At 44.1% G+C, this 13,466-nt stretch overlaps 1 protein-coding gene across 4 annotated transcripts in view; it reads right to left on the bottom strand.

Moving 5' to 3' along the window:
- CDKL5 (cyclin dependent kinase like 5) overlaps positions 1-13,466 on the bottom strand; it is a 206,665-nt gene that overhangs the window by 159,086 nt on the left and 34,113 nt on the right. The gene's annotated exons all lie outside the window — the stretch shown is intronic.

Below are 13,466 nucleotides of genomic sequence, written 5' to 3'. Positions count from 1 at the left end.
AGCACGCAATTAACGCAGTTCATCAAATACAGCTATTTAGCCACCATTCTTTCAAAAAATCCAAGCAAGAAAAGACCAAGTGCACAGGACAATTTAGTCATATTAATAATGCATAGGTTCTGCTTACTGCATATTAATCAGAATGAAAGGATATTCCCAGATCATACAGAAACTAATGCCAGCTTCATTTTACTACTCTGGGCAGCACTTTGATTGTTCTGGATTCCTCCAGTTGAACTCATTTGGTATTATGTAACTTATATGGAGGTTTACAATGTGTCAATTTAAATTTAGAATTGAAAGCGAGTGTTTTTAGTAACTGCCGGATTTCTTCCCATTTCAAATACAGTAATTTAAAAATTAAGATTATTAAACTAGAGTTAGAAACCAAAATAGAATCAAGTTTTCCAATAAGTTAGACCATGTGTAACTCCTTCATTTAAAATGTATATATTTTACATAATGTAAAAATAAATTGACCATCTTTCATCCAATTGTTTAACTTACTTTTTTTTTTAGTACAATTGTGTTTAAAATGACCTAGATTCCACCTAAAACTGCATTTCTTCAGACACCTTCAGCTGTCAGTTGTATTTTGTTATTTCAAAACATATATTTACGAATTTAGTTGTGACCAAGAGAGATCATCCTTTATTGGTACAGATAGGTCTTTGATGTAAAAGAAGGTACAAAACCCATTGCACTACTACATATTACAAAAGGACACAGAGCAAGAGGCATAGTAGTGTGGCAGTACCACCCCCCCAGCCTAAAGGCTCTATTTCGGGGTGGGGGAAGAAGAGAATTAGCAGGGAAGTGAATTTAATTTTATAGGGAAGCTAGAGGAATGGGGTACCTTCACATTCATCAGACACACCCACTAGCCAAAGGCTGATATAAAATAGATAGCCTTCTCCCATCCCTCCCAAGCAAGGTCCAGGTACTGCATCTAGGCAGGATTAGCAGCATCTGTCTCTTCCCAGCAGCTGGGAGTTAAGGCTAAGTAAGTTGCTCAGAGGATGCACTTGAACCTTACTGATGAAATCCCTTTATTTTTAAAACCACCTATCACTAACAGACCTTTGGCTTGTAGATGCTTGTATACTAAAAAAAAACAGGCCTTAATTCTGTAAGCTACCTTAGACAACCAGGGTAGTATGAGGGTGACAGCATACCTGCACCGTCTTGTCCAGGACAGAGTTGAATGGATCCTGCCACCTTATCTACAGGTACACCTCTTCTGAGAATCTTAGAATCACTGTCTTGCATTTTCTTAGGCATACACCAAGTCAAAAGGGACAGCCATAGCCATTTTTTCACAAACTGGTGAAATATTAGATCACCCGTGGGAGAAATGATCTTTTCCTCTTCCCCAGTACGTACATGCTACTTGATGAAAAGCCAGTATTATCCTCTGCATCTACAAAACAGTCCTGTTTGTGTTCTTCAGCAAACTCCCCTTATCTCCAGCAAGCTCTGAAGCATGCTGCAACGAAGCGACGTTTTGACAACTGCCACGCAGAGCCCAAATGCAGGAAGGCCTAAGGGGACACCAACAACAGAACCAGAAAACAACATCCTCCCTCACATTGCAGCCCCCAATTGTTGGACTGCACAGTGCTACTGGATGTCCAAACAGGCTTCACAGTGGGAATTCCCACTTGCAGCTGCAAGTTGCCAGAAGAGTGTACCCAATCCTATTAGACTCAGATATGGTCACAGCTTCCAGGGCTTGATTATTGCAACTTATATCTAGAAATCAACATACCTCCAGAGCCCCGACCAGAGTTATTCTATCTACTACCCAAGATCCACAAACCCGGAAATCCTGGACGCCCCATCATCTCGGGCATTGGCACTCTCACTGAAGGACTGTCTGGATATATGGACTCTCTACTCAGACCCTATGCCACCAGCACTCCCAGCTATCTCCGTGACACCACTGATTTCCTGAGGAAACTACAATACATTGGTGGCCTCCCAGAAAACACCATCCTAGCCACCATGGATGTAGAGGCTCCCTACACAAACATCCCACACACAGATGGAATACAAGCTGTCAGGAACACTATCCCTGATGATGCCACAGCACAACTGGCTGCTGAGCTCTGTGCCTTTATACTTACACACAACTATTTCAAATTTGATGACAATATATATCTCCAGATCAGTGGCACTGCTATGGGCACCCGCATGGCCCCACAATATGCCAATATCTTTATGGCCGACCTGGAACAACGCTTCCTCAGCTCTCGTCCACTCACGCCCCTTCTCTACCTACACTACATTGATGACATCTTCATCATCTGGACCCATGGGAAGGAGACTCTGGAAAAATTTCACCACGATTTCAACAGCTTCCACACCACCATCAACCTCAGCCTGGACCTATCTATACGGGAGGTCCACTTTCTTGACACCACGGTGCAAATAAGTGATGGTCACATTACCACCACCCTATATCGAAAACCTACCGACCGCTATGCCTACCTTCATGCCTCCAGCTTCCATCCCGGGCACATCACACGATCCATTGTCTACAGCCAAGCACTGAGGTACAACCGCATCTGCTCTAACCCCTCAGACAGAGACCAACACCTACAAGATCTCCACCAAGCATTCTCAAAACTACAATACCCGCACAAGGAAGTAAGGAAACAGATCAACAGAGCCAGACGTGTACCCAGAAGCCTCCTTCTGCAAGACAAACCCAAGAAAGCAACCAACAGGACTCCACTGGCCATCACATACAGCCCCCAGCTAAAACCCCTCCAACGCATCATCAAGGATCTACAACCCATCCTGGACAATGATCCCACACTTTCACAGGCCTTGGGTGGCAGGCCAGTCCTTGCCCACAGACAACCTGCCAACCTGAAACATATTCTCACCAGTAACTGCACACCGCACCATAATAACTCTAGCTCAGGAACCAATCCATGCAACAAACCTCGATGCCAACTCTGCCCACATATCTACACCAGCGACACCATCACAGGACCTAACCAGATCAGCCACACCATCACCGGTTCATTCACCTGCACATCCACCAATGTAATATACGCCATCATATGCCAGCAATGCCCCTCTGCTATGTACATCGGCCAAACTGGACAGTCTCTACGGAAAAGGATAAATGGACACAAATCAGACATTAGGAATGGCAATATACAAAAACCTGTAGGAGAGCACTTCAACTTCCCTGGCCACACTATAGCAGACCTTAAGGTGGCCATCCTGCAGCAAAAAAACTTCAGGACCAGACTTCAAAGAGAAACTGCTGAGCTTCAGTTCATCTGCAAATTTGACACCATCAGCTCAGGATTGAACAAAGACTGTGAATGGCTTGCCAATTACAGAACCAGTTTCTCCTCTCTTGGTTTTCACATCTCAATTGCTAGAACAGGGCCTCATCCTCCCTGATTGAACTGACCTCGTTATCTCTAGCTTGCTTGCTAGCATATATATACCTGCCCCTGGAAATTTCCATTACATGCATCTGAGGAAGTGGGTATTCACCCACGAAAGCTCATGCTCCAAAACGTCTGTTAGTCTATACGGTGCCACAGTATTCTTTGCTGCTTTTACATATCTAGAAATGAAGCCCTACACCTGGAAAAGGCTTCAGCTTGTACAAAACAAGTGTCCAATCTGCATAAGTGGCCAGAAGCACAGGTGTGAGAGCAGAGTCCAGTTTGAGGTCACTGAACCAACATTCAAAATCCTACATGAGAGTATCCCTACCTGCTTGAGAGACTGCTTTACCCTCTGCAACCATGAGGGACCTACATTCAGTGGAACCACAAACTTTATCAGCTAACGGGGCTTATATGTACACAACAAAACCTTCATTGGTCCTGGACTAGATTATGGAACTCACACTCTGAGGAGCAGGACCGGCGCTAGAGTTTTTCACGCCCTAAGCGCACGGCCATTTCGCCGCCCTGCACACCGCTCCCGTGGCTCCGGTGGAGCTGCAGCAGCCATTTCTGTGGAAGGTCCGTTGGTCCGTGGCTCTGGTGGAGCTGCCGCAGGCGCGCCTGCGGGAGGTCCACTGGAGCCGCTCAGGACCAGCGGACCATCCAGCAGCTCCACCGGAGCCGCAAACCAACGGACCCTCTGCAGGCATGACTGCGGCAGGTCCACCGGAGCCGCCTGCTGCCCCCACCCCCGGCAAAATGCCGCCCCCCGAAAATCCTGGCGCCCTAGGCGATTGCCTACTTCGCCTCAACGGAAGCGCCGGCCCTGCTGAGGAGATATAAATACTGTAACATGGAGCTTTACTGCTTTAAGAACTCTATGCAATTCTCCTCCCATCCCCTCCCGCTGCTCACATACGTTCTCATGACTTTACACATACTTCTCGGCCTTGGAGCAAAACAACTCATTTTTTAGTTATTTTTCTAAGAGACAGTTTTGTTGTTTGTTAATAAATATTAGAGATGCATTCAGATACTCTGGTGATTGCAGCCATGTGAACCACACAGATAGACAAATGAGATAAGACTATCTAGTCACACACCATCACAACCAATAATGGCCCTTGCCCTTTGTGTTCTCTTCCTAGGAATACCTTCTCTTCTGCATTAACTTGAGTGATAGCTCCCAGTGCTGAGTATCTAGCTTAGCCTAGCTCAGGTGTGAGAAGCCACGCTTCAAAGCCATACAAGAGTTACAGCTAGAATCCATTAAAAAGTTGTATTTATCCCTCCTCTTCCCCCTCTCCCCAACAAAAACTTATATCCTCCTTACAAAAGGATTTCCAGCTTCTCCAGAAAGGATCTGAAGAGAAGAAGAAAATTTTCCTTTCCCCCACTGAGCTAAGGAATGAGTTCTAACTGTGCTCCCTTGCATCACCTTTGCACCTAGCCCTCCTGATCTCAAAGGCACTGTAGCAGGGTGGACCCCTGCTCCTGCCCTGAAGGTGTTAAAAAGAGCCTTGGGAAGGGGCTGTGGCTGGAGAAAACAGCCTTTAGCCTGGGGAAAGAAGCCTGGGCTGATTGGGGAAAGTGGGCTCAGCTGTGGCCATGCTCCAATCAGGCCTATAAGAGGCAGAGAAGCCAGAAGCCCAAACAGTCTCTCTCTAGCTATAGAGGGAGATGGGCCTGGCTGCAGGGCACTGGATATAAGGTACCTGAGTGAAGCAGGCCTGGGGAAAGGCAGAGGAGCTAGGGAGCTCTAGCCTGGAAAGCCCCAGGCTGTGGCCTAGCATTGGGCTAATAGGTACTGGGGGTTGCAGAGGGCAGCCCAGGGGTAGGCCAAGGCAGCAGGTCCAAACCCTCCTTGCCAGTGATGAGTAGGCTGATACTGCAGTCTGCCCCAGGACATGGGGCTAGATAATGACTGGCAGTAGCCATATAATGAAGCAAGGTGGGGACAGAACGTGGGGGGTCCCTGGGGAGGGGAGACCCTGAGAGAAAGGGGTTATTGCCAGAGGGCAGCTCCCCATGTAAAAGGGCACCGGGTCCAGGGAGGGACACAGGGGCCTGAGGACAGGTGGATCACCAGCCTGCAGAGGGTGTTCCAGAGCTGAATTGAGCTAATTCCCGGAAGTCACCAGCAGGAGGCGCTGCAGGGGTGAGCCTGCTCATCTACAGGCACCCAAACACTTAGGAGACATTTTCTTTTATTATCACAGTATGAAGAGCCATCCCAAACCTGCAAGACAGAATGCAGGAGGGGAAGGTAGGGGGACAATCCCAAACACTAGCACTCCAAAAATACATCACGCCCTTATATAGTTCCTTTCATTAGAGAAGCTAAGTAGTTAAAGATTAGTTGTACACATTTTACAGATAAAATACTGAGGCCCAGACAAACTGACTTGACCAAAATCACATACCAAATCAGTGGCAGAAAAATAACTGAGGTTGACAGACAGCTTATTACCTGCAGTATTACCTCAAAATTAGTCCAGGTTTACACAGAAATAAAGGGGGAAGGGCTATTTGGAAACACCATAGTCAAGATTTTAAAAGGAGAGCCCTTTCAAAATCTTGGTCCCTACCATCCAAGGGCATGGAAGAAAAGAATCCTTTATCCTTTAGTGAAATTATACCTTTATTTTAGTTATTATAATATTTTGAAGGAATAACCAAAACAAGGTGCAATACAGCTCAGATCTAATATTATTCATTTTTAAAATAAAACAAGATCAAGAGTTTTCTAAGAAGTGTGTCTGAAGGACTGCATCAGTAGCCAAGAAGATGATGGTGCAAAGTGGATGTGGTCATCATTAAACTTAACTAGTTGGTACTTTAACTAGCAGAAATTAGCAAGTCTTGACAAAATCTCTCTTTCAAGAGAAATTATATTTTGCAGGACATATGGTTTTTATTTTTAGACATGAGTCATATAATAATGTAAGTTATTAGAGATTTTATTTTTTCTCAAATACCAAATGGTATTTTATCTGGAGGTGCAGTGCTGATTTTTTTTAGTTCTTCGACTATTAATACTATGTATGTATAATTATTATGGAAAATTATAAATACTTTCAAATCACTAGCACAAAACATATGTGGAGAAAGGTATTCAGCATATATATAAATAAAAAGTGTGTGCATGTAACAAATACACAAATCTTGACAGAGACAAATTTACCCTGAAAACATGGATTGGAAAATTTACCCCATGTGAACAGCACATCCAGACTTTTCTATTCTACTTTGTCTTTTTTCAGTCAAATCTTTCAGAATCCTACGATCATGCACGAATAAAAGCAAGCCATCAGACAATTGTATTTGGAACATTTTAACAACTCCACTATCTCAGTCTGTACTTTTCGCCACAGAAGTCATTATATCTAAAATGGAAGGGGAGGAGGAGAACAGGGGAGAAACAAGGCAGAGTAGGATTTGTGAAAAAATACCTCTAACCTCTACACACACTCTGGTTAATCCCATCCAAGAAAAAAAAACAAAAGTTACTGAACCCTTTATTATATTTCAAGTACTACTTTTCCCTTATGTACCAATCTCTCCTCTAATTCTACTTACATGTATTCTTTCTTTATTCCAAACCTACAGTTCTGTTTTGTCAAGTAATTTCAAATAGATCTTCATGCTTCACACTGAATGAGTACCTCTAAGAGGACTGCTTAAAAGCCAAGGCATAGCACAGACCCCGTGGTTGCACAATAGCTTTAGGAAGAACTACAATTCAGATCGAATCCTGCTCTCCAGGATCTCAGGGAGCCACTAGCTGTAATTACTCTGAGCCAACACCCTATGAAGGGAAAAGGTTAGCTCCAGCTCACACACTGAACTCCAGTCTTGGGCCAAAAAGCAGATTTGCAGTCTGAAGTTTTCCCAAACCCACACACCACCCAAGGCCACAGGTACAATTCTTTCAATGAGGTCGTACTGGCTAAAGAAAAGCGATTCTCCTAAACCATAAATGAGCGGTACCCTATTACAACATGTGTTATTCTTAGCTTTCATTTTGTTTGATTTGGAACAGTAGTAAGAATTTGGTACATATCCACCATCTTGCCAAAAAAGTTATATACTGTATATATAATGTTAAGCAATAGTGCTAATACTACTAGTTCTAATGTGTACTGTTAGCAAGATGGAGGACAATTGATCAGAAACAAGTTTGAAAGAATAAAACTATTTCTATTGGCTGACTGATTGGACAAAATTATATTACTTGGCTTACAGTCAGGTGATAGATGGAATGCATACCCCAATTTTGGCTCCCAATCATCTTGTGACAGAGAACATCAACCAAAAGGGCTTGAAGGTGCTGGTGGATCAACAGAGCTGTTACACTGACATAAATGTAGGATGGTCAGGGAAGGCACATGATGCACCATCTTTAGGAACACTGGATTGTATAGCAAGCTGCATGCTGGGATTTTCTTTCCAGAACAGAAGATTCCAATGCGGAATGTGGAAATACCCAGGAGCGCTGCCAGCTTTTTTGCCACCCCAGGCAGCAGACGGTCCCGCCCCAGAAATGCCACCCCCAACAGAGGCGGCAGAAGGTCCCGCTCCCAAAATGCCAGCCCCCAAATGTTGTGCCCTAGGCAACCGCCTATGTCACCTAATGGGTTGCACCAGCCCTGGAAATACCCACAGCGATCCTTGGAGATCCCACCTACACTTTGCTCCCTTAACTCAGGAAACCCTAACACCAGGAACCTGGACAGCAGCAAGGAGCACTTCAACAGGCTCAGCAGGTGCTGAATGACTGCTGAATGTGCCTTTGGCTGATTAAAAGGTCCGTGGCGCTGTCCTTTTAGCCAGTTAACCCCCAATGAGGAAAATATTTCAACAGTCACTGCAGTCTGCTTTACTCTGCATAATATTTGCAAATTTAAAGGGGGAAATTTTCCCCCCGAGGCTGATCAGCTGGCTGCTGATTTTGAGCAGCCAGATACAAGGGAAATTAGAGGGGCACAGCAGGAGACTATTTGAATCAGGGAGGCTTTGAAGGAGCATTTTGACAATGATTCCCAGTAATGTATCTTTATGTGATGCATTCGGCCAGGCAATGTTTACTTGTTGCCTTGAATTACCCCACAGCTCTAGCTTCCTGAGAATTAATTAATTGCAAGGAGTTCCTTGCCTATATTCCTACCTATAACCACTGTGTAAGCACTGAGTGATGCATGTACGTATGTCACAAATAAAGACTCATTTTATTTCAAAGACTCAAGGTTAATGACAGGCTAAAACACAAACTTTTGGTCAAAGAGGACCACTGGACAGGCTCTGTTGCTAATTTCTGAATCTTATCCCTCCCATACCATATAACAGAGTAAATGAGATCAATTTCCTCTAACCCTGCAGTATCAAAGCAAAATGAGCACTTACTGGAGCTGCCTTCTCCTGCGTCCTGCACTCCAGAACACTGGAACTGGACCCATCCTCGAGTGTAGAAGAGGTCCTGACTCACCGAGCCACCTGATGACCCTGCAGTGTGTGCTACATCACCCTCCAGCTACACTTCCTCATCTGGGTTGAATGTGCTGGTCACTACCTCCAGTCTCCCCAAAGTACCCACAGGACTCATGGCAGTGGAGGTGGGGTTGCCACCAAGGATTGCATACAGCTCCTTATAAAAAAAGAGGCATGTCTTTGGCGCCGCAACAAAGTGATAGTTGGCCTCCCGATATACCTGGCTCACCTCCTCCTGTGTGCCCTTCTCGTACCCCTTTGCATGCATGCCACTAGCAATCAGCAGTCGGCATCAAAATTCTTATGGCTGGTGTGAAGCTGCGACTACACTGCTTCCTCTTCCCATATACTCGACAGAACCCACAGTTCTGGTGTGTGCCATGCAGGAGAGTGTCTGCTGCGGAAAGCCAGCATGGTCAGTTAGGAAGATGCTGTCGGAACTGTGCACGCCGAGCAAAGGGGAAGAGGAATTCCAAAAATTCCCAGGCCTTTAAACAGAGGAGGGGCACATACCTGTATACATTCAGTACAGTGGAGTTCAAACTGCTGATCAAAGCAGTCACGATGGGCATTGAGAGACAGCTCCTGGAGGCCAATTAGAGTAACATAACCAACCAACATGTCTACACTGACACTGCATCACTCGATCTACACTGCAAAAAAAAAAAAAAACTATGCCGCTCATCAAGGTGGTTTTACTGGATCCATTTATAAAATATAAATGTAATTCAGTTCTTCCTGCATTTACAAAGGATAATTACACTTATTAATGCTTCTTTGAGGCTCTATGCACCTATGCTGAGTAACTTCCTGGCAGGAAAATAAAATATCAGTATTTCTCAGAATCTTCATCAATCTGGGAAGAATGGGTGAATAGATTTTTGTCCCTGGGCTGGTAAACTTTCACGATGGGTTTTCAAGTCTGCTTTATTATAAACTTTTGTTTTGGAGTTAGTTAAATGTTGTGTCAGTGCTCTTGAATTTTAGCCTGTGAGAGAATGTTTTCTTATATACACCACTACCTTGATATAACGCCACCCGATATAACACGAAATTGGATATAACGCAGTGGAGCAGGGCTGCGCACTCCGGTGCATCAAACCAAGTTCAATATAACACGGTTTCACCTATAATGCGATAAGATTTTTTGGATCCCAAGGACAGCGTTATATCGAGGTAGAAGTGTGCTTCTAAGGAAAAGGAGGGGATGTGTTTCATTTACTCTGAGTAGATGTGTCTTTTTAGATCTTTTGTATGATTAAACAAACACCATGGATACAGGAAAGGCTGACCTGTACTTTTTTGAATGTTTTAGGAGCAGCTCATCCTGAAAAGGAAATGTGAGTCAGAATTACTTTAGGGCCTGCTCATACATTAAGCATGTGTGAGAGAATTGGTAAATTCTGCACATGCCATGATACATGCTTCCCTGATTTTGGGACAGATTATCACAAATTAAAATTTTCTGCTAACTGCTTGAGACTTTGAGCAAACTATTAGATCCTAGGGGATTTAATAAACTTCCAACAAGTGTTTTTGTACTAAATGTGGTATGAATTTACAGTATGCATCTTAATAGCAATATTTGTTCAGCTACCATGGTCTCTCTAATTAGTAGGAGAATAGAGTTAGGGAGGTTTCTCAAAGTAATATACTGAATGTGATTTTATGTTTTACTAGTACATCTCTGGCACATTTAGTTTCAGACTAAATTTTACAAGTCTTCTAGAATCCCTCTGGCAAATAAAAAATAAAGTGAACATTCAGAACATGATCAAAATAGCATAGAAGGAAAAATTATCCAGGTGTGTATGCGTGCACAGTAAATAGGGTTTTACTTGTATTGCCCTTTTTTCTGCCTAGTACTGTGTGCACAGCTAGGATCCCATTCAGATTATGGAATATGCTTTGTAACAAAATAGTCGTAAACCCTATATCAAAACTTCTCTAATAGCAAGGTAACAGAAAAAATGACCTGGTTCACATGTCCTATAATCCTCCAGTGGCACTCAATTCTGAAACACAGATTTTAACGGAGCTTCCCTTTGAGACACTGGAGTACATCTACACAGCAAATTAAGGTAGGACTGTATTACCTTACCCAAGGCCCACAGTGGACTTCTGCTAGAATTGATCACATTATTATAGCACATGACCAGAATAGACAACCTTGTCTCAAGCTGGTCAGGTGCCTTTATTCTAGAGAACTTCTACTTCCTAGGCACGGAGATCTGAGACATCCCACCTCTGAGGAATGTACAGTGGTAAACGGTTTATTCCCTTGGAATGATACAGTATTATCAGCTGGACCTTGCTGCATTCCAGAATGTCTCCTTTGGACACCAGGTTTACTATGTAGCACCTTGAGCTTTTCCTCACTACATCCACGAATGTCCTGACTGATCAACTCTAGGATGTGAGAAGACTAACAAACAGAATTGTATCACAGAAAAAGTAAAATATGCAGAATCACTCACCAGCTACAAATCATGTTCCTGGCATAGTGGTTCTTCCTTAATGGCACCACCAGCAGACCAGGGTCAATTCAAAAAAGCATTTGGTCCAGGAGCAAGATATATAGTCAGTCTAGAGATGGTTAAAAGACCGAAACCAAGAGAAGATGGTGGTAATGATACAAGAGGGGCTGCCCAAGAGGGAGCAGAGGATTAATGGATCTGAATCCAAAGAAGATGGTGAAAGGAAAAAAACAAACACACACAGAGCTAAATACAACCAAGAGGAAAAGAAAGTACAACTTATAGCTGAAGGAGGATGGCGGTGGGGATGAAAGAAAACAGTACCATAGGTAGGGCGGCATGGCCCTACCAAATTCACAGTTCACTTTGGTCAATTTCATGGTCAAAGGATTTTTAAAAAATCATGATTTCAGATATTTAAATCTGAAATTTCACAGTGTTGCAACTGTAAGGATCCTGACACAAAAAGGTTGAAGGCATGTCTGTTGGCTCTAGAATTCCCCGTGCCCCCTGATTTTGTAGAAAGAGTTACTTTACATCAGGATGTGTCAGCAGAAGAGCACTGAAGATGAGCTCCACAAAGGGATTTAGGCACTACAGAGATCATCAAAGCCCTCTTTCAGCTGCTGCCTAACCATACCTAATTCCCTTGGTGCCTGAGTTTCAGCTAGTAAAATTCCCAAAGCACCAAAGTCCTGCTGCTGGGCATGCACAAAACTATTTAAGTCCTAATGCCATCACACTGCTCAGCAATTTAACCCAGGTGGGATTCTCGGGGGGCGGAAGGGGGGTATCCCGGAATACCCAATGAAAACACACATTACAATAAAATATTAAAAGCCAAACATAACACCACTTTACATTTTTTAAATAAATTTCACTACACATTGTCACGGAGTCACCGGGCGATGCTCTGGAACTGCACCCCACCAAGCCAGTCAGGACTTTGGGGAACCTCCTCTCCCTTGGAGCAGACTTGTTCAGGGCAAGAAGCTCACACAGCTTCACCTCCTGGGTCTCTCCTTGGAGCATTCAGCATCCTCTGCCCCTCCGTGTGCTTCCCACAGCGAATCCACCCCAGCGGGGTCCTGGGGAAGCCACCGGGTCCTGCACCCCCACTTTGCAGTCAGACGTGACTCTCAGCCAGCCAGTAAAACAGAGGTTTATTCGATGACAGGAACAGGGTCTAAAACAGAGCTTGTAGATACAGCGAACCGGACCCCTCGGCTGGGTCCATTCTGGGGGGGCAGTGAGCCAGACCCCCAGGTCTGCCCTCCACCCTCGACCCCAGCCAGCTCCAGGACTCACAACCCCTCCCAGCCCCTCCTCTCTGCTCAGCTCCTTTCCCGGGCCAGGAGGTCACCTGATCCCTTTGTCTCCAACACCTTCAGCTGGCACCTTTGCAGGGGAGGGGCCCAGGCCATCAGTTGCTAGGAGACAGAGGGTCAGGCATTTAGGTGCACTGGCCCTTGGCTCTGCCAGAGACTTAAGAACTGACATGGGGACACTGAGGCACCAACACAGTACTCAGAGAAAACATTAAGAACTTTCCCAGTTCGTCACACACGTGTAGTGTCCATTTTCCCAGTGCTCTGATAATGTATTAAATATTTTGTTATAAGTCTGAAAATGCAAGACAAGTGCCTTGATAAGTGAACTTAAAATTGTTCCTATTTACCATACATTAGGGAATTGGGCACTCTCCATAAGGGCTAACAGTTGATTAAGTTCAAAAAACATACCCACATATGTATACATGCATAGAGACGCAGGTGGTTTTGAAGGAAATTAGCAGGAAGATCGGAAAATTCTGATGCACAACTGACTGGAGGTTTAGTGTTTCGTTTTTAATGCTGACTCTCAAAACACCTCTCCCTGTAGATAGATTACCCAGAAGCACCAATTTAAATGAAAAGAGTAAAAACCTTAACATCTATTTGAAGCACTGAAAAATCATTATTACTATTAATAGAATGCAAATCTAGGGACCTGTGATCTAATTAAAATTTCTAGGACATCAAAGTTTCAATATCTAAAAGATTAGGAGAGGCTAAGTTCTTCATACGTAGCCTACAAAGACTCA

This window comes from Gopherus evgoodei, chromosome 1, assembly GCF_007399415.2.
Source record: "Gopherus evgoodei ecotype Sinaloan lineage chromosome 1, rGopEvg1_v1.p, whole genome shotgun sequence".
Classification (NCBI taxonomy): Eukaryota; Metazoa; Chordata; order Testudines; family Testudinidae; genus Gopherus; species Gopherus evgoodei.
This window is presented reverse-complemented; position numbering and strand designations above follow the sequence as displayed.